At 38.2% G+C, this 23022-nt stretch overlaps 1 protein-coding gene across 3 annotated transcripts in view; it reads left to right on the top strand.

The window, feature by feature from the left end:
• The window catches only part of LOC109418473 (uncharacterized), a 226445-nt gene that overhangs the window by 33041 nt on the left and 170382 nt on the right, over positions 1–23022 (top strand). For all 3 annotated transcript variants that reach the window (XM_029872999.2, XM_062851987.1, XM_062851986.1), the window contains exon 2: positions 7565–7937. The gene's annotated coding sequence lies outside the window, so the exon portion shown is untranslated. The remainder of the gene's footprint in view (positions 1–7564; positions 7938–23022) is intronic.

The following is a 23022-nucleotide window of genomic DNA, read 5'->3' as shown; positions in this document are numbered from 1 at the left end:
TTTTTCAAAAATTTGCCGAACGGTTAGCAAGAAAATAGCCTCAGATCACATTAATTTTCGGCTTTTCAGGTAACCCGATGAACAGTTAACAAAAACATAGTCTCAGACCATATTTGAGACAATCAGAATCGGTTCCAGGTGTCTCGCCGGAAGTGGTCAAACGTTAAATTTAACAAAACCCATGCAAGCTGCATATCAAATAGCGGAATTATAAAAGTGAACAAAATAAGTGTCAAAGCGATAAATTATATTGTGGCTTTTTTGATAGCATGTAAACGTTGGGTAAGATTATAAGTGAAGAAATGGTCTAAGCGATCTCTTTAAATCACACCATTTCAAATTCCTGCGGTGTTGATGTATAGTAGGATGGATCATCGTTTTATGGAAAAAAATATAATTTAATCGCATCAACACCTTACACAGTTTTTCAATCTTCACTCTCCTGATGCTTCTAAAATTACTGCTAACAATTTGGGTGCGGCTGGTGGAGCCCTCACTCTTCTCATTGCGATTAAAATTTGAATAGAATATTTACATTTTCTGCATTTTTCTCGTAGGAAGGTCAAATTTTACATGAATCATGTTACCAATAAAATATAGCCGAAAGTGTGCTGAAATAAACATTGGCGAAGATCACAAAGTGATCTGTGATTGTGAATAAAGTAAACCTTCTTCATGCATTAGCTGACCCTCACCCCGCTGCTGCAGTGGATGGAATGGGGTCATAATGACCCCAATACACGACTAGGGTTAAGGTGGTCAAGCAGTCAACTGAGAGGTCTGATATTTTTCTGCTCTGTTTTGCTGTTGAACATAACATCGGAATATCACCAATATTTTTTTTTTAAAATCGATGATGGCTTTGTTAAAATTGTTGCTTTTCTATGTAAAGTGTTTTCAGGATTCAGGAATATTTTGGCTAACGTCGACGAAACGTTCATGAGTACATATTCGACGAGAAAGGCACTATCCCCACTATGTGGATTAATCTGGGTTTTTTATAGATTGTGTTTGATTATAGAATTATTTTGAATCAATTTCATATTTTAACTATGCAAGTCCAGTTCGGTCAAAACGCCCACCATGTAAACAAAAAAAAACGAAGTTTGTTCACTTTCACAAACACAACGAAATACTTTTATACCTTGATAACAAAAATCAAACAATTTTATAAAAAAATATATAAAACTACTTTGAAAATTTATTGAATCTGCCAGCACTGCACGACGCAGCATCACGTAGCCAAGGATGGGAAAAAATCATTCATTTATTGCGTATGCCTCACTCACATCCACGCACAATCTGATGCGAGTGTGCTTCTCCCCCAGCCAAGCAAAATCTTTCCACTTTCATTGCCCATTCTTTCTAATCGCCGAGCACCGGGCGAAGCAAGCAACGACGGCCGAATGAATCGTTACCGAATCTGAGTGCCGAAGGCGAACGAACCAAGATTGAACGAGTGTTTGCGTACTGAGTCGGGTGCGAGAGCATTCATATTGGAACGTTCACTTAGCGTTCAGTGGAAGCATTCAGTACTGGGAATTGAATCAGTGAGTGCGTTTTGATTCAATCAGCTGAATGCCACTCGGTAATTGAGAGAGCGAACGTTCTTTTCGTATACACCGATGCAAGCTGATTCATTTCGAACTCTATTTGTTTCTCTCCTGATTCGCTTCGGTGGCGTCGGTGGCGAGCCGTTCGTGTTGCGTTCGTTCTTAGTGCGCCGGGCTCTCACTCAGCATTGGATTGTTGGCGTTCTTTTTGCTATTATGCATCGCCGGTATTCGGGTGAGCGAATGAGTTTTCCCATGCTTGCACGTAGCAATACATTAGTAAACAAAAACTGACTCACAGTAAAAGTTCCTCGACGCGGTAGCTAAAATGCCTCGAAATTACGTTCGGAAGTCAAACCGTCGTTCCTGGTCGGTCGGAGTATTGTCGGATGCTGTGAATGCCGTCCAGCTAGGACTATTAAAAAAAACAGTTGTCGACGATTTACGGAATCCCACGAAAAACCCTATAAAACAAACCTTGCCTTGAACCTTGCCTACTTTTTTTATTATATTATTTCTTAGAGTGGCATCACATTCTGCGGACTGAAAGTGCCACTAGGCCGAATAGGTTATTAGATCGACTGCCTTTAAAACTAAGAACGGGCACTGGGCAGGGCAACCTAGTTGAAAATTTAGATTATCATATACAGGGTGTTAGGCCCGAATGCAAACTTTTTAAAGGGTGATAGAGGACCATAAGACCATGGAGAAAAAAAATGTTCTGCGCATATGGTCAAATCAAAGTCCACCAAACAGGTAACCCCAATCCAAGGTGTCACCTGTTTGGCGACCCGTGCTGAGGGATGAATGGTTAAGGGGGTTTAAAAGATGCTCGATCTTTAACGGAGCCCGTAGCGTGGGTAGATCGCCTTTTTGGATTGCGTTGCGGTGATAGATCTACCAAACCGAAATCTAGTGTCGTCCTATTTTTCAATTTTGGAATATGTGTTCTGGTAATTCAAGGAATTATAGTATTTAGTCCTTACTATTGGTGTTTTGGTGACATCCAGTTTTTGAATAAAACTGAGTTTTCCAACTTTACTTTGCATATAGATAAAAAACTCATCATCTGAGGCTAAACTCAATGCAAAGGAAATCAAATTGGGTTAGGAATCCATGCAACTCTTCGAAGACTGGAAAGTGCTAGTACGCAAGGAACATACTAGAATTCTTATTATTTACTGAACACATGTTCCATTATTGGGATGATATTGCTGCTTAACCCGGGTCCTAAACTTCCTACTGGGGAGAATTTTGCAGTAAAACAAGGATGATGCTAGGTTTCCGATGCATGGCCAATAATCAGTTCTCTTGTTTTGTTTTCCATAAGAAAGAAATTTCTAAGAAAACAAAAACTGTTTCAAAATCGATACTTTATTGCCCCTCAATGGCAATTGAGTAATGCGACATGTACTACACTAAGGATACGAGTAATGTCACTGTGACATTGTCACAATAGATCTAAAAACTGGTCGCAGTGACAAACCCGAACAGGAATAAAAAAAATGGTCAAATCACAACCGTTGCGTAGTTATTGAACTTTCCATGTTTTTGACTATTATTGCCTTAACTGGCTATAACTTGAAAATGGTCAAACTTATCGCAGTTTTTTCTACCCTTATTCGAAATATTATTGAATTTTCTATCAAATGACATCTTTGAACCGATTGCTCAAGTTAAATAACTAAGTTTTCTAGAGCAAATAGCTCAAAAGTTGTGTGCTTTAATTAGTTTTTGTCAATTATCTTTGAAAAATGCATTATAATTTAAAATTATTTCTTAGACAAAGTTGTGGCCCCTGTTTCACTCTACAATTAGTTCTTTGACATCAAACATCTATCTCTTATCGTTTGCTTACAATTTCGATTTTTTTTTCTGTATTAACGAGATTTTTAGCCCTAGGCTAGTTCATCTCGGGACCCACGCTTTACTTCCCTTCCGAAGGAAGAACTCACATTTTGCGAGTTTGTCGGGAGTGGGATTCGATCCGAGGTCCTCGGCGTGATAGTCAAGTGGTCTAACCATCACACCAGGCCCGCTCCACAATTTCGATTTAAACATCGCATTTCAGCTCATAAATTTACAACTGTCAAGGGATGCCTTTTTTTTGCGCACTGTGCCGGATATTTAAGGCGAAACTGGAAGCATTTCCTCACTTTTTGGTTTTTGATTTTTCATTAAAAAACGCAGCAATATTTTCAAAATCGGTTTTCGTGCACATGAAGAGGATGGATCAAGGTATCTTCTGATTTTTTTTTTCGTAGTGGAAAATGTTTTTCGTTTTTGAAAAAACATTTTTGAACCAAATTTCGCAAAAAAAAAAGGTTTTTGAAAAAATGGGAAACTTTTTCAACACGAAAAAAAATCAGAAGATACGTTGATCCATGCTCTACATGTGTACGAAAACCGTTTTTGAAAATATTGCTTCATTATTAAAAAAAAACAAAAACTGGAAAAATGAGGAAATGCTTCCAGTTTCGCCTTAAATCTAAATTTCAAGAAAACGATAAGAGCTAGAAGTTTGGAGTCAAAGGACGAATTCTAGAGTGGAATTGGGGCCTCAACTGTGGCTAAGAAATAATTATAATATATTACGCATTTTTCAAAGATAATTGACAAAAACAAATTAAACCACACTACTTCTGAGCAATTTGCTCTAGAAAACTATTTAACTAAACCAATCGCCAACCAATGTCATTTGAAAGAAAATTCAACAATCTTTCGAATAGAGTAAAGTGGGGCAAAAGTTCGAGTGGGGCAAGAGTTTCTTTTGAAGTTTTTGAGATCAATTCAAATTATTTCTGTCGGGTGTCAAGGTTGTTCGATCCCTTTTTGGAAAAGAGTCTTTCACTCCAAAAATTATGAAAATTGATCAATATTTCGAAAAGTTATGACAAAATGTTGGTTTTTGATAAAAAAAATGTAATATGCGATGGTCCTTCCAACGCATGGAATGGAATTGTAATGAAATCGAATTCGATATTTTATTTTGGGGCGTAACTAGGTATGTTTTGAAGATGCTTTAGCATGAGTAACTTTTTGCTAAAAAGATTTGAAAATCATATTTTACACATAGTGGGGCAAAAGTTCGAATTGTGGGGCAAGAGTTCGAGTCATGTGGCAACTTTAGTTGAAAACCTAAAATTCTGCAAAATGTACATATTATCTTCAAAAATGATGGAATTAGTGAGAAAACTCGATCAAAGTTGAAAAAAAATGTTGTTTCATCTGAATTTGGCGAAAAACTACTAATTTTTGGTGTAGTTAATTTAACCCTGATTTGGGTAAAATCCAGATTGAACTTTAAAGTGTATTTCAGTTCCAACATCAAATATTAATTGGTTTTAGTTATTCAGATTACCAAAGTGTCGAAATAGTGTGCTACGGTTAGTGAAATTCCACAAACACTAGATTCGAATTAGACACACACATACAAAAAGTGTTGTAACTCAAAATTAAAAAGACATTTGGTATAACTTTGTTCAGCAATCTTTTAGCTCATGGATGGTAGAATCACCTCACAGTATTCATTTATTTTTATTTGCTTCGATTTCTTGAAAAAAGTTGAATTTTCAACTAAGGTCGAACTTTTGCCCCACCTTACTCTATAGCCAGTTAAGGCAATAAGAATAAAAAACGTAGAAAGTTCAATAACTGCGTAACGGTTTGGATTTGACCACATGCGGAGAACATTTTTTTCACCATTGATGATTCTCTATCACCCTTTAAAAAGTTTGCACTCACAAACCTAACGCCCTGTATGTATCTACTACAACGGTTTTTATAAAAATTAAAAAAAAACACTTTTTTGAATAAAATGATTAAAAAATCATATTATTGATATGATTTTTTTTTTTTGCTAAAAATATTGACCATTCAAGGACACAACACACGAATAGCAAACATTAAAAAAAAAAAAAACAAATTGGCTTGGAACTGTTTCCACAATCGTAGTTACCCCATCGAAGTTTTTGAAAAAAAAAAACCGAGATAATTGCGACTACGCGCCCGTAAGGGAGCCAGGCGTGAAACAATGCATCTTCGCTTCTACTGCTTGGATCTATTTGAAAATTTGACACAGCATTCCTAAAAACGCTTTCTCTACGTTAAAAGAATAAAAAAATCTGATGATAATCCTCAAAGAAAAATTGATGGTGTTAAATGAATGAAATTCTAGTGTAATCACTGTAATAACAATACCGTTATTACTCATTAGTGAACGTAGTGAAAGTTCGAATGAAATAGTTCAACTATTTTGGCACAATATTTTCAGAATAATATCAGCAAAACTAAAGTCATGCCTAATCTTACACAGACTAAATCGACAATGACTTTCATCACAAGCAATGCCCATGCTCTTGACTTTCTCATACCACAATCAACTTTGATCACGGCACTGCGCAGCCTAAACACATAATTAATTTATATTTTTGTCGTATTACAATCGCCCATTGCCGTTGGCAGTGACAAAAACGAGAAATTATAACGACTTTCACATTTCCCCGAGCGTCATTGTTAACGGATTTTTTGGCACGTTTCCGACTTTTATTTTCCCGTGAAAAGGTTTCAATTTCAGACAAACCGCAGATTAAAGGTGGTTACTTATTTTCCTGCACTTATCCCATCCCTAGGGCGAGCGAGCGCGCGGCTCATCTCTCACTCGCATAGACCGAAATCCCCGCATAATGTACAGTGTCAATGTCAGTCTCATTGTCGCTTTTGCGGTGGCATTCTCCACGTTTCAATTGAGATGTAACCTTTCCCGGGAAAATGGTTGAAATGCTACTCTTGAACACTCGACAAACCGGAAGGAAGGACTCAACCACGGATCCTCCTTGACTTGAAATGTTTTTTTTTCTTTGCTGTGATTGCAATTAACTAGGAAGGAAATTTCCACTGACGTCAGTCATGTCGGTACCAAAGTTTTAGGGAAATTTAAGAGTTTATTAGAGTACTTAAGGGCCCATATAGCCAAAGCAATAATCAGGTGGGTATTCAGCAAGACCGTGTGACGGGATCGATTCAAGGCCAGTCCAACATTTTTTCGTGTTGGAAACTTCCTTGATTTCCTTGGCCACAGAAATTTTCGTGCGTGGTACGCAATATATCCATGCGAAATGGTTTGCATGGCAGAGGAAGCTTTCAGTTGATAATCTAGAAAGTGTTCAGTGTTATGATTTTTTTTAATGATTTTTGTTTGGTGCAAAAAGTGATTATTTTTCAATCGTTCCCGTTAGCAAAGTAAAACCTTTTTTCTTTGTTATTCGTTCCAAGCATAACAAAGCTGTCGTGTGCAACAAATTTGTCCCATGTTGCATGGGAATCCCTATTAACATGGAGCAACTATGTTGCACACGGCAGACAGTGTCATCTAGTAACGGTTTTGTTTTGGATTTGTGGTTTCAGTTGAGCCTTTGGATTGTATTTATAGTCACGGCGGCCTCTTTAAAGAAAACACGTTGAACAGATTTTTTTCTGTAATGAGTAATCGGTAATGAGTTAAAATTAAACATTGTAATATGTACGTTTAACGATAATTAATAGGCTACATACCTACTTTTACAAAAATTCAAACTTTTTGTTATTTTCATGCATCTCAACGTAAATAACCTCTTAACGAGATTTTCAACTATGGGCTAGTTCATCTCAGAACCCACGGTTTACTTACCTTTGTATGGGATTCGATTCTAGGTCCGCTTTCACCCACCCTGTTTAGTGTTTATGTATACCTTATTTAATGCATACTACTACGGGCTCACGGTTTGGCTTTGGGTTAACCCTATAGATTTTTTTGTCAACCACACTGCTGTTGAAAAACCGCTTGCTTACCGGGATCGTTAGAAATCCCTCTGCGAACAAGGGTTCAAGTGCCATCGAGATCCCGTTGTCGATATTTTTTGTCTTGAAAAATCAATATGTCGGTGAAGTAACATTTCCTATGCATCGACGTCCCTCACGAGAGCGTATTCTAATGAAGCAGCATTGGTCTAACCGGTTTCTTTACTTTACAGATGTGACACCGGGTGCAGCTAGGGTCGGATATCGAATACTTATCTACAGCAAGCCGTAATATTGGTGAAAGTGAATGTGGTAAAAAATCGTAAAATGTTCTCAGTGCAGAAGCTATCCCCCGTGAGGCAGCATTGATTATGCTGTCTGTTCAAAGTGTCCTCAAAAGCTGAAGGACCAGTTTGTGAAGTGATAGGTAAAAGCCCCGACGAGGGACGTCAAAATGTTTGACTAGCATAGAGCGTGAAGTGCAAAAAATCTTCCTAATGAAGTGCTACAAACATGACCCGCAAATACGAGCACCGGATGGATATGGCAGCAAATAAAGCAGATGATGTGTAAAATGTGTATCAGGAAAAAGAACTGTAAAAAAAGGTAAGTTGAAAAGGAACGGAAAATTAGATTGCCCTGATGCTCTATCAAATATTATTTCATTACTCACGTGCCACTCAGCAGGTTTATATTTGCACTGTAAATTTACTTTGTTGTTCAGAGATGAAGTTCCGCCCAGACAGGAAGATAGCAGCCCGCCATGATTGATCTTTTCACTTAACAATATTTGCAATATTCTTATATATACTGATGAGCAAGGTCTGTAAGCAGAACAGGGTTGCAGAGCAGTGACACAAATGCTTATCTGCTCCTCTTTATACAGTGGCAAATGTAATGAGTGAAATTTCGGGTACGTTACGCAGCGTTCGGAAAATTTCCACCTGTGTCCAAATTTCCTTCTAACGAACGCTGATGCTGCCGTAGGCGTCTTTGTGGTTTCACATCGAAATAGGTATCCGTCAGTGAAAGCATCTACGTGAGGACGGATCGGATGGTGGAATGAAATTTATCCTTCTCCATTACATTCACATAAAAATGTGGGCAATGTAGGAGGCACTTGTCAATAGCATTTGTGGGTGTGCTGCTTTGCAATTTATTCAATCGAAATTTGCCTGATCACTTCAACAATTGAATGTTAAAATTTTCTAATCATAACATATAGTACCTTATGTTTTGTCAGTACGAACTGTCCAATAATTTTCTTTGTCAGTTGGTCATTTTTTAAATTCTTCTATTGCGCAACAAGTACGATAATACCATAAGCCTTAAGTCAAATTGGACGATCTTTTTGGAGAGATCGTAAATTGATCCGGCGTCGAAATTTGACGTCTTAGCACGATTTTGCAAAATTATCGCGCTTTTACTGATTCAGTTCATTGGAAATAACCCAAATACACATTATATTTCCGCAGTTTTATATTAAATAAGTTAAATAAGTTCCCGCTCCTTACTGTTTTATTGTTGCCTTCTATCCTTATTCAAATCTGAGTGCTAATGGTATGGTGAAAGTGATCCCCTGGGTACAGGTGAATTTCAAATATTGTCGGTCGACAGGTGCAGCACGTTTTCTCTATGACAAAAGAATCATTTGCACATTAGGGGTTACCCAAACACGGCACAGTGGGACGTTATTTCAAGTAGATGACACATTGCTGAAATACGCTCTTCAATGGGCCATGTTTTTTGGTTTTCAATTCATGAATAGAATTACACAACATATTCCTTGATTTGTATAATATTGTGTTGTTTGTCATGTATAATTCAAATTAGAAAAATGAGTGTTGTTTACATTTATTTTCACAATTGTTCAAGGAAACTTGACCAATTTAAAAAGTAAAATTAGGGTAAAATAATCATAATCATGTTTAGAAAGACATGTGCTTTTTTACCGCAGAAACAAACGATTGTGTGGGTGTTTTACTTTGCTAGCTTAAGTATGCTTTCAATGAAAAAAAAGAACATGAAAAAGCTTATGAAGCTTTATTGCTCCTTAAAACAGAGCTAGTACTCCAAGTAGCGAAGAGTTCCGGATTCCGATGCACTCTTAAGTTTCACGAAGTGGCTGCTTAAGAAGCTAACAATGAGCCTCAAGATGCTACTCGAAACAAAAAACTACTAACATTGTTCACTTTGAAAGTTTACAAAAAAACAATAAGTACACATAAATACACAACACTTTCAATTTCGCCTCCCGTTCGTCTTATTCCAAGGTGGTACTTTTATTTTTAACTATCTAATCTTTGTCGTCGTTCGATGTTGTTTGTCTTCTAACATATCAACCGTCTTTGATCATTAGGGTCATTTTACCCTAAACCGTACACTACGTCAGCGCGTTGTTACTAGCGTGATAAATTAGGATAATCAAGTTCTTGTATGTGTTAGAGAACCCATCTACGCCACGATGTTAGGATACCGTCGTGTCTTTGTTTACCTTAATGTAAATCACCTCAGATGTAAGTTCGTCTTTGTTTTCTCATTCTATTTTGAGAATGTTCCATTCTGATGCATCACAAGCTGACTTCTTAATGCGAACTTTCAAGTTACGAAACTGCTTAAAAAATGAAGCAGCTTAGAAGGCCGAAGAGCAACCTTTAACAAGCTGCTTAGCTCATAAAGTACCCTCTCATCTGAACTTTTGGTTATTTCGGATAATGTTTTGTCTTCTTAGAATCCGCACGGACAAAATCCCTTATGTCTTAGGGATGGAATGACATACGGAAAAGATCATGCCCTCGGCTCGGCCTAAACCGGGCGCCGAACAATTGAGACATGACCACAGCCACATAGCGACCAAAAAAATCTAAACTAACAACAATGATTGAATACAGAATATGGAGCACACTCTTGCTTAAAAAAATCTTTCAGAAACATTGTTTATTGCCGCCGAAAAGCCGCTCGAAAACTAGTGGTTTGCTGAAATATCATTCGCGATTTCAGATGGATATCTAATACCCTTTATAAACTTAACACTAATACTACTATTTCCAAGGCTTGTCCTGTTTTGCTCAGTTCCACCTTCCAACATATACTTCGTTTTTCGCGCATTAAACACCAGTACGACCTTTCCTGCTTCGCTTCTTACAGCATTGTCAATGTTCTGCAGATGATATTCATGTCATCAACGAAGCAAACATATTGGAATCAGTAGAAAATCTCATGTCAAGTGTTGCCCTTTACAGGCTTGTAACAATTTGTTGGTACGTCGAAAAATAGTGGGGAAATCTTAACCTTCCGGTCAGGCTAATGCCTTAGTGGCCTCTGCTGTACATAGTAGCCGTCTCCAAGTAGTACTCTCACCAATGCTTCTCCACCGTATTTTAGTAACTCGCTTAGTAGTTGATCTGCTCCAGCGGCTTTGTTGTTTTTCAACCGGTTATTATCCTCCTTAATCTCTTGTAGGTTAAAGGCTGGAAATCTTTCATCCAGCGCACGTACTCCTAGATCTGTTATCACACATCTTCGGTGTTTGCAACGTCGCCATTGAGGTGCTTATCGTAATGCTGCCGCCTCCTCTCGACCACCTCACGCTCGCTTGTGAGAAGATTCCCGTGATTGTCTCGGCACATGTCGGCTTGTGGCACAAAGCCTCTGCGCCAGCGGTTCATCTTCTCGTAGAACTTCCGTGTGTCCTTAGCGCAGTACAGCTCTTCCATCGCTTCGAGATCTCGTTCTTCCTGCTGGCGCTTCTTCCTCCGGAAAACTGAGTTCTACCTGTTCCAGGCCTGTCTATAACGTGCCTCATTCGCTTTTTGCAGCATTCTGGTCCATGCTGCATTCTTCTCGTATTTCAACTGTTCACATTCGCCGTCGTACTAGTCGTTTCTGTGATTCGGAGTCGCGAAGCCTTGTGCTGCAGCCTAGGTACTACCTATGGCGGATCGGATGTCCCTCCAGCCATCTTCAAGTGTAGCTACGCCAAGATGCTCTTCCGTTGGTAGGGCCACTGCTAGCTGCTGCGCGTAGTCTTGAGCCACTTCTACGGAACTGCTCGAAGTTGAGCCGCGGCGTTCGACTTTGACGCGTGGTGATAACTTTCGAAAGTTTTGAGCGCATGCATACGCATGTAGTGATCCGAATCTGTATTCGCACTGTGGTATGTGCGAATATTCGTTATATCCGAGAAGAATTTACCGTCGATTAGAACGTGGTCGATTTGTTTTTCTGTTTGATGTTCGGATATCTTTAAGGGGGAAGAAGGTGCTTTATACTACCATACCACGGAAGGCTGCAAAGTTTACGCATCGCTGGCCGTTCAATACGGCGTGCAGGCTGTTTCGCCCGATTACCAGTCTGTACATTTCCTCCCTTTCTACCTGCGCGTTCATGTCGCCGGCAATGATTTTCACGTCACGCGACGATCAACCATCGCATGCGCGTAGAACGCTTCTTTCTCGTCATCAGGTCTCCCTTCGTTTGGGCAGTGCACGTTGATGATGCTGTATTTGAAGTAACGGCCCTTAACTCTCAACATGCACACACATGCTTGCGGTGATCGGCAGCCACTCGATCACACGTTGTCGCATCTTGCCCAACACTATAAATCCTGTGCCCAGTTCATTGGTGGTGCCGCAGCTTTGATAGAAGGTAGCCGCTCGATGCCCGCTTTTTCACACTTTCTGTCCAGTCAAACAAAGTTCCTGCAACGCCACGATGTCGAAGTTGCGGGGATGTAATTCGTCGTAGATTATCCTGTCACATCCTGTGAAACAAAGTGACTTGCTATTCCATGTTCGAAGTTTCCAATCGTAGTCGTTAGCCAATTGTATCGAGTCGTATTTTCTCCTATGTTATTCGCAATGGGGATTTTTACGGGTGGCTTTTTGGGCCTACGCCAACAGTCTTGTCTCGCTGGATGGCCATCGTGTCAGCTCTGTTTAACATCCCAACCAACCAAGACGACCACGCTGATGGGACTACCTCCTTGGATCTAGCTGTTTGATGCAGCATTTCTTACTCGGCCGCTGGATTGCAGAACAGACGCACAGATTCTGAAACTAGAGGTCCAATCCTATGATCCTAGGGAATAACATTTGAGGTAGGTACATTCGATTTTCATAATACTTCCCTTTGGACATAGCGTGAGACGCCTTTATAGACACATCTCCTTAGTGAACAGACGCTCGGGTCGTACCTTCTCAACCTAGCTGAAGTCAGAAGGACAGCAGTGTCCAGGCTGCACTACCAGCTAAGAACACAACTCTTAGCTGGCGGTCTTTGTCATCGCTTGACCCGTGGAAGCATGAGGTAGGAAGTTATGAGGACCAGAGCTATGTTGAACGCTCTCCTTATCGACTCACCGCTTTTCAGCCCAATGGATTCGAATCCATTGGTTTGGAACTAGGTTGGTTACCATCATCCATCATGCTGAGGTAGTTATTTCTTCAACTACTACTCTGTGTTTCAGTGCCTGCATTCTTTATATCATTCAGGTATTTGTCGAAGGGCTACTCATTCTTCGTTTAATAAAATACTGTTGTCTTTTTCCGGGCACATTTCGGATTGCAGCATGAAGCTTGAGCCCAAGTATATGTTAGCACTATGATAGATTCTGATGACGATAAGAGGCCGTGCATAAATCACGTGTTTATGGGGGAAGTTGAAAATCCGGATAAAATGACCACGTGATTTATGGACAGCCCCTAATGTCGCAGATATGCCATCCATGAATCAGAACGTAGCCGAATTGGTATTGCTTCTGCTCTGGGTAATGCCACATAAGAGTCACGGCAGTGTAAGTTTTGGTTATGTAGAAGTTACTCAGCTTCTCTTGTAAAGCCTGTATCCGCAATAATCGGGACACAGAATTACAGCTGTCACTCTGCAATAGATACATTAAAATTGTTCAAATTTTGTCTAATAACATCTTAAAATGTGTTCATTTTACCTACAAAATTTCATGTGAATCGTTGCAATATTTTTTGTTGTAGCAACGAAAGAGTAAAATGTGCGCCATTGAATTTTGTACAGCCCCTAGTTTTGCTTGTCAGCGCTGTAACTTTTAAATTTGGCAAAGGAAATGACTGAAAATTTAAACACAAACCTCTCAATCTACATTTGTTGCATAGGCAAAATTTCAAAAGAATCGATGCACTATCAACTGTTATATAGTCGAGACATGTATTGGGACTGAACGTGATTTTAGCTTCTCAGACAGTAATTAGTCGGCACTAGGGTGGCCCACACTTATATGAAAAACAAAAATTTCGAAAAATGTCAAGTCTTACCTCCTAAATCAGTTGTTTTGGACTCCCAGAAGCTACGTTCAAAATTTGAGCAAAATCGATTGAGCCTAAGGGGGCGCTCAAATCGCTTGAAGTTTGTATGGGAAAACTTGGCCAAATGTATGCAGAAAGTTTAAGTTTTCGAATTTTGCCGGTAGGTGACGCTGTAAGCGTTCAATAATCAAACCCTTTGGCATTGTTGTAGGTGACTATATGCCAAAAAAACTTTGTCGAAGACCGCGAAGTGATCCGACGGCTGTGAAAAAAGTTATACCCTAGGCAAGGTGAGGCAAAGTTTTGAGATTTCATTATTGATATTATTCCTTTACATGTATTGAAAAAATAACAATAAAGTTTATCCTCACTTTACCTAGGGTATAACTTTTTTCACAGACACAGTCAAAAGTAATGCGTCGATTTTTATGAAATTTGGCACAAATAATAAACATACACCAAAGAGTTCTCAGTCAATTATTTGACCAATTTTACCGATTCATCACAGAGCTACTGATGTACTTCTGTGTCCCGATTATTGCGGATACAGGCTTTAATACTATGTCGCACAGTGGGATCATTCTGAAAAAAGACGATCAAAACCTCTAAGAGCCGTTAGATGACATATTAGCATATAGGTGTCTTTGGAAGATATGTTCAGAAAAATCTTCTCTATTTTTATGCATATTCACTGTATGGTAAAACTGAACCCGAGCAAAAAAAAATTTTCCAAAATATTTTTTTAGAGGGTAGATGTCTTCAGCGAAGTTATAGAACAAGTAATTTCAAATAACTTTGCTGAAGACACCATATAGCTTGGACTTCATTTTCAGGGATAAAATATGAAAGTTTAAAAAACAACCTCAAAATCAGTTTTTTGGACTTTTCCATGATTATATCGTAAAATTTCAACGTGATATGTTCTACAAGTTTGTTGATACTACTGGAATACACTATCTTGCCGAAGACACCAACTCTGTAAAATTGAAAATTGCTCCAGTAGACCATTTTTTTTTGAAAATTTTTCACTATTTTCACTATTGAATATTTTTTGAATAGGCACTTTTTGGCAGCCGTGCTATCAAAATTTCAATGCTTCATCATGTCCAGAATAGACCAAAAGTGACTTGACAATCGGGTCTGATAAGGCACTTTGATTTCTGATGCTATTTCAATAGTCATTTTTTAAAGAAAATATTCACAAATTTCATACAAATCATTTAATACAAACTGAAAACTCAAGAAAACTTTCCGACATTAATATTTGTTAATCAAAATAGTATTCTTGTTGAAATAGTCTACATTTCTAACACTGTGGTTGACTTTACATTGAATACCCGACAAAAAATATCGCTTTTTAAATTTTTAGATGATTTAAAAACTCACTATTGAATATTTTTTGAGCAGGCACTTTTTGGCAGCCGTGCTGTCAAAATTTCTATGGTTTATTATGTCCAGAATAGACCAAAATTGACTCAACAATCGGGTCTGATAAGGCACTTTGATATCTGAAGCTATTTTAATAGTAATTTTCAAAGAAAATATTCACAAGTCTCATACAACCTTTGGATATTATTTTTGGCTCATCCAAGTAGTAATTCTGAATAAAACAGCAAGTTAAATAAATGTAGACTATTTCAACTGTTAGTGTCATTTATTTTGAACTACAAATTTTGAAAGAGGGAAAAGCCTCTTTGAATGATTTCCTCATCTATGAAATCTTTCTCAAAAAGGCACAAAACCTTATTATCTTTTCAAAAAATCGTTATAATATAAACTTAAAACTAAAGGCTCCTCCGGAAAAGTATCCATAATCGAGCCGTGATCTTGATGCGGATTTGTCAAGGGATGAACCAAGGTGATATGTCTACGACGAAGGAATTTTGAAAATCATGGACAGGAATCGACCTAACGGACGCAGTTCTTGAAAACTGGAAAAAATAAATTTTAAAGAGTATCAAACAGCATAACCAATTTCAATAAAATATCTGTGAAGAATTTTCATCATGACGTAAGATTTACAACCTAGTATATCTCTAACAGATACTGGCTATTTCAATGTGATGTAACAATGTTTCACTCGTTTTATTTATTTTAATTTTCAACACAAAACTTGTAGAGGCATTCATTATATCTTCGCCTTTTTAGTTTTTTAACCGAAGTTATAATGTTAACATAGCAAATGAAAAAAATGTTATCATTGTTTTAGTTGATTGATTAATGTATGTATTTCAACAAAAGCAAATGCATTGGGAATCACAATAAAAAAATAGTTAAAAAGCACAGTTTTTAATTGGTATTAAAAACTCTTCTAAAAATACAAAAAGCGCTATTTTTTGTCGTATATTCAATGTAAAGTCAACCACAGTGTTAGAAATGTAGACTATTTCAACAAGAATACTATTTGGATTAACAAATATTAATGTCGGAAAGTTTTCGTGAGTTTTCAGTTTGTATTAATTGATTTGTATGAAATTTGTGAATATTTTTTTTAAAAAATGACTATTAAAATAGCATCAGAAATCAAAGTGCCTTATCAGACCCGATTGTTAAGTCACTTTTGGTCTATTCTGGACATGATGAAGCATTGAAATTTTGATAGCACGGCTGCCAAAAAGTGCCTATTCAAAAAATATTCAATAGTGAAAATAGTGAAAAATTTTCAAAAAAATTGGTTTACTGGAGCAATTTTCAATTTTACAGAGTTGGTGTCTTCAGCAAGATACTGTATTCCAGTAGTATCAACAAACTTGTAGAACATATCACGTTGAAATTTTACGATATAATCATGGAAAAGTTCAAAAAACTGATTTTGAGGTTGTCTTTTTAACTTTCATATTTTCTCCCTAAAACTGAAGTCCAAACTATATAGTGACTTCAGCAAAGATACTTGAAATTACTTGTTCTACAACTTTGCTGAAGACATCTACCCTCTAAAAAAATATTTTGAAAAAATATTTTTTTGCTCGGGTTCACCCTATAGTTTTACCATATAATGAATATGCATAAAAATAGAGAAGATTTTTCTGAACACATCTTCCAAAGACACCTATATGCTAAAATGTCATCTAACGGCTCTTAGAGGTTTTGATCGCCTTTTTTCAGAATGATCCCACTGTGTGTCGTTGACGGCTGCTTTAACTTTACTCCTACAGTCCTCTAGAGGAGCTTCGCAGTCACAGTGGCTCCCAATGAAGCCTGGACAAGTTCAGTAGCATGAAACCGCTCGAGATAGGTCTTAGGGCTGGCATGCTACTCACTTATCGGAGGGGCTTCGCGGACAAAGTATGAGACACTAAGAAATTTCTCCTGCACTACCGTGTGACCGAAATATCGCCGCCGGTGCAGTTCGGGATAGGTGCATTGGCGGACAATGCAATATATTTGGGTTGGTACTCGGCCGACGGAGACCAGTGGGTGTTGCTGGTTGATGTTAGGTGGTCATGCGTTATCCTTCTTTGTCGTAATAGGCACGGTCCAGATCTATATCGGAACGACAATCACTGATGAATCGACGTGACAGTGGTAATTCAAAACTGTCCCCCCAATTTAACGGTCGACCAGCGGTGCGAGCGATCGCGGGCTGTTCATAAACCACGTAGACCAAATTTTGTCCATCTCAGACCCCCCTCTCCCTCGCAGACTTTTGTCCATACAACATTTTTGAAATTTGTATGAAGCGTAGACTTTGGCCAGACCCCACCTGCAGCCAAAAAGTCTACATGGTTTACACGAGAGTTTAGGGTCAAGCTATGAAATCCACGCAAACCGTTATAGTGGCGGTAGTGTTCGGCTAATTTTTCATCACGGCGTCGCGGGCTACAAATTTGAATTTATTTGTTCTAGCTGTGTGACAATGCCAAGAAGAGTCCTTCCTTTGCGTCTAATGCCAATGGCCTGAGGTAATCATCCTGCAGAGAACGGTACTACATGGATTTGCGCCATGCAGTAAGTTTTACAACTGGTTCACTAGGCTTGACACTAACCCCTAACTTTCCGGAGGACTATAGTGAACAGTTGAGCATGGGGTCTTCCAGGATCTTTCCTGTTGTTGCTCGCAGCCTGGCCAGTGGTACGAGGATGTAGGTATAGGAGTTACTGGGAAGAGGTTAATGACTACAATGAGGTCTCTATTACACGTTTCCCGACCTTTACCGTGTTCTTTCTTTGCTATCCTTGACTGAAAATCCAGTTTATCCTGTTTAAATACAATTTGTTTAAGAATCATATTTCATGCATGTTTTGTGTATTGTGTTTGAAATTCAGATTCGTAAAACATTAACACATTCAGTTGTGCTGGCCTGTGCACAGAAAAGGCGGCTAAAGAGGGGTTTTTATTCATTCTCGAAAAAAGGCGGAAGGGCGCCTAAAGAGTACATGGCACTACGGCAATATCTTCTCTTTAGACACGGGTTTGTCGTTCCGATATTCTAAGCTCCACCTAAGTTAATTCATTTCACCCTGCCAACCTTGTTTGTACCAACATAAATCGACACACTTGTTGTTTGACGTGTTCTTGATTTGCAAACTTCAGGATAAGTAGTTAACGGACAAACTTAGTGTTCGTGCGTCCCACAAGTGTTTTCGCCAGTATTGATTGCAGTTTGCTTCATCTTGTTTGCCAAATTTGGCAAACCGAAGCAGTGCCAGTACCTAAGTGTTAAAAGAACGCCGGCTGAGACGTGTAATCTGATTATGACAAGGATTATATCATGCGCTTTTCTACTCTGTCTCGTTCATGTCTGCGGTTAGTTATTTATGCATTATACAAATCGGTCAAATATGTGCTGTCTGCGTTCAATGACGCTTGTAAGCATAAGCAATAAAATATGCAAAAGAATTTATTGATTGCTCGAAACGTGCCTGCACTGCAGACTACATTTTTAGCCACGGTTGCGTTCTCCCATTAGAATTTACCTTTGTGCTGGTCGGGTGCTGCCAGCAATAAAATGCAAGTAATTCATGTTAGTAACCATTAGTCCACAGCTGGTTGCACATTCCAAATGAATTTTATGGCCAGTTAATCAATGGTCAAATCCTGAAACCAACTGCATCAGAGCTAACGACGGGAACCAACAGATATAATATAAAGACACAGATATAGAACCAACCAGAGAAGCTCCAGAGTCGAAAGTTATTGAACGCACAGTCGATGCCGTTGCACGTGTTGTCCCCAGGTGGTTGACATTTTCCTAGTTCTAGGTATAGATTTGTCGATAATCATCTCGATTCAAGTGGGTGAAGCAAATGTAATCATCAACGAAATTACCTACATTTTTCATGGCGATAATGACCACGTAATTTGGATCCTAGCCCGGGAGTTCCCAAGGGAGTTGGGGCATCTTAATGCAATGGGCAATCATGCGATGTACCTACCTACTGGCAATTGCTCATACGAGAACGACTCATGCTATGCTGGAAGCGTTGGCTGTTCTTTATTTAAGCTGATTGTGCAGGATGTTTTTGTAACGTCATGCTGCAGTAGCTATACTAGAAGCAAATAAACGTAACACTAACTTGTTAAATACCACTTAACCAAATTAACTCAAGTTATTCATAATGCCCAACTTATGAAATAACATTTACATAAATTCATAACAATTAGAATACATTTCATAAGGTGGCGCAGTATTTATTCCCGGATTATTTGTTATTACCCAAGCAACACACATGGTTACAAAACAGTAACGGCAGCGTATGTAAGACCAAGCCCACTCGTGGGCTTAACACTACACACGCAACAGCACGTCGTTAACGATTTTCAATTTCGTTATCCACCCATTTTCGCACCGGTCGTTCGTTTCCATGTGAGTAAAATAATGATCGGTCGCCTTTGCGCACCGGTGGTCTCTATTCTATCCGTACCATCGGTTTTTTGCACTTCTGTAAATCATTGCAATATTTTGTGTATTTCTATGGTGTTATTGCAAATCTTATTCAGTATAATAATCTGTGCTCATATTTTGAAAGAAGGGGTTTTGGATAAGACTGTATGATTGTATTTAATCTCGGAATTCAAGCAATCTTTTTTAAATTATGTGTTTGTTGCTTACTGTATGACTTGTAGGTTGAATTTTTATCTAAAATAATATCCATCTCTTCGATATCCATGTTGCCTTTCTCGCAAGAAATTATATATTGCGATCCTTTGGATGCTGGTATATGAATATTTTGTTGGAAGCAGATTCTATGCGCTTGAACTAGACTGCGTATTTGTCAAAGTACATAATGAGCCCACTCTCCTTGTTGGCACTTCATACAACAATTGATGTATTTTAACATCCAACACCTTGCTTTTTCTATAACGAGGAACCTACAATATGGCAGTCCTGCACACCGCCTATTTTAATTGATGAAACTTGGCAGCTCGACTACATTTTTTTTAGATTATTATAGGTATGATTAAAGTTTGTTTTTCCAAAAAAAAAAAATATACTGAAGTGTTTCTATGATATCTGAATTGAGTAAGGTACAGTCAAAGCATCTTTGAAAGATCGTAACTACTCTTATCTAATCTTATACATACGCAGCCAGTACGGAATCACCCTGGAATCACCCTGGAAAGGGGCTGCCCATTAATTACGTAAGGGAAATTTTACGATTTTTCGACACCCCCACCCCCTCTTGTAAGATTTTTTGTATGAGAACCCAAATATTTTTGTATGGCGCGTAAGATTTCTCAAACCCCCCCTCCCCCCATAAACCCTTACGTAATTAATGGACAGCCCCAAAGCAATCGTGTTACTTTTCCTGTCAATATTGATGCTTGCAGCATATCATAGATATGACACATGCATCAAAGCGGCCAGGTCTACTGCGTTGTATTTATGCGCAAAGATGATTCTTCGAAATACTTGGAGTACAGAATATTTTCTTTCGGCAAGGTACTTCTCGAATTTACAGGGGAGGAAGGATGCGTGGACATATTGGACCAAACGATCCAGATAACATGTTGATGAATATGTTTTAAATATATGAAAATGTGGATAAAAGAGCTGTGAATAAATGTGTAATATTGGAAAGATTTCCCCAATTGTTGGGTTGTTTTTATAGATCTAATGTCGAACCTCCTATTCTGTATGATCGGTGTTATTCGCATGGGGTCTTCGCAGATTTTTTTTTCTGCTTTGCCTTATTGTTTCTACAAGGGTGAAGTTACCCATTTCGCACACTTTCTTCCTAATGTCTCGTTTATTTAATTTATATTTTTAAATTTATATTTAATAAACCACCCACTGACGACCACCATTTTCAAAAACAGCATTCAAACCAAAACTCCTTTGCTTTTTTCGAAATATTCACGACAAAACAAAAGGCGAGGCACAGCTCTTTCAAAGCGGGGGATCTCATCCCGGAAAGTGAAGAAAGAAAACCTTGTGGTCACTTATTACCGTCAAATGGTATCTTTCCGGGTTAGAAAATACGCACATCTTCTCACCGGAATCTGCGACGGATGACGATAATTTTGGAACTTGTCGGAACGAACTTCGCGAGTTATTTATTTGGACATTTTTCTAAATGTGCGAAACCAAACTTTACTTGCTGCGTAGCAACCCCGGCTCAAACATGTATGTGTTAAAATAGCAAAACTCACTGAATCACTATACATTTCTTCAATTATTAGTTTCAAAACGATCGGTCGAATCAAAAACTAAAGGTGTGATTATGAACAATCGTAACTATTTTTATAAGAAAATCAATACATTTCCGTTATGCATGATCCTAAAATTGACGAAGTAGGGAAAACTTTATTCATAACATACTTAAGCAAAGCTTGTCAATTTAAACCTATTATTTTTAGTTTAGTTTTTTTTAGTTTGGTTAGTTAGTTTAGTTTAGTTTTATTTAGTTTGTATTGTCACTCTATCACAATTGTATGTCAGACAATTTGTTGTGTTATTCGTGTAACGATCTATGATATTGATTGGTTCAAAGCAAGTAAAAATAAAATTTCAAAATAAATTCCTACCTATACAAAACAAGAAAATCATTCTCTAGAAACTATATACCTGGCAACAAATCCATACTCATGTTCTCTCGTCTCCTCTTTACGCTACCCAGAGAACTAAACGCGAGAGAGCGCACGAGCCTACGGATAGAGACCGTACTTTACGTGTCTCTATATTCTAAGCCCTGCTACGAACCGTACGTAAACTTTTCGCTTTCGAGCCCTACTTAGAAGCGACCGGTGCGGTTCGCTTCTTTGTTCGGGGCTCTACTTAACGTTAAAACGCTTGATTGAACCCATGAGTGGGCTTGGTCTAAGGGTTGCACAGTAAGTCACAGTGACTTCTGTGCAACCCTTACATACGCTGCCGTCACTGCTTTGTAACACTGTGTGTTGCTTGAGTAAGAGTATGCGGTACGGTAAATATTCGAAACGATATGCAAAATTGTCATATGATGCGAGATGATACGATACGAAATTAAAAAATGTTGATGCTAAAAGAGGAGATTTTATTATTGGTGTTATTCCTTTACATGTTAAATGTTAAGCACTCTCTGACAATCTGTAAGTCATAATTTTCCTCACAAGTTTCGGATCACTTTACAGTCTACGGCAAAGTTTTACATGGACTATAAACAATACCTTATGAAATTGATCGTGTTTGCTATGACTTATTTTATAAATTAAACTTATGAAAGATACTGTTATGCAAAATATGTAGTAAAACTAAGCTGTGAGTTGGTTCTGCGTAATTGAAAATGAACTTCATGCTTATCGTTATGAATCATTTAAAGGTTGTTTCATAAAAGAGAATTGATGAAAATACTTTTTTTGGCTTTATTTAATTTAGCACGGATAGGAAAAGTTTTATTCCGGGCTATTGCGATCAAATTTAAATTGTTTTAGTCAACTTTGACTAAATATGTTGATCAATAATAACCCACTGTTTCAAATTCAATTTTACAATGTTACAATGCATATATTGTTCCATATAGCGCATCCACGGGTTGACGAGATGGGTGCAATGATTAAAAGTCAATTTCATTGTATCTTGCTGAGAGCTTTAACGCCTTTACTCGTTACCACATCCTAGCATTCGAACGAGCTGCACGTTAGCACTGTGTGCTGGTTTCCATTCCTTTCGGTGGTACCAAACTGTGGGTAGAAAAGAAAATAGAGATGCAAGGTTTTTTTGTTTCAATCCAATTGAAAGTTTAATTTTCGCAGAGTAGAACCATAGTTTTCCGGATAATGAATCATAGTAAATCCATGGGAGTAAATTTAATTATGCTTTCCGTACCCTTGTTGCTATTTGCTGGACTGTAGATATTGTTAGGGAATTGGGCGGTATTTGCTTCATACGAAACTGTGGAAAGCCTTCCGTTGATTGGATGTTAGCAAAACTTTATATGCTTTGACTTCGCTTGGGAAGGATATCAAAATTGCATTTTGCGCCGGGAGGTAT

Source organism: Aedes albopictus, chromosome 2 (assembly GCF_035046485.1).
Source record: "Aedes albopictus strain Foshan chromosome 2, AalbF5, whole genome shotgun sequence".
Classification (NCBI taxonomy): Eukaryota; Metazoa; Arthropoda; class Insecta; order Diptera; family Culicidae; genus Aedes; species Aedes albopictus.
Note: the sequence above shows the minus strand (reverse complement) of the source record. Positions and strands in the feature narration are given on the sequence as shown.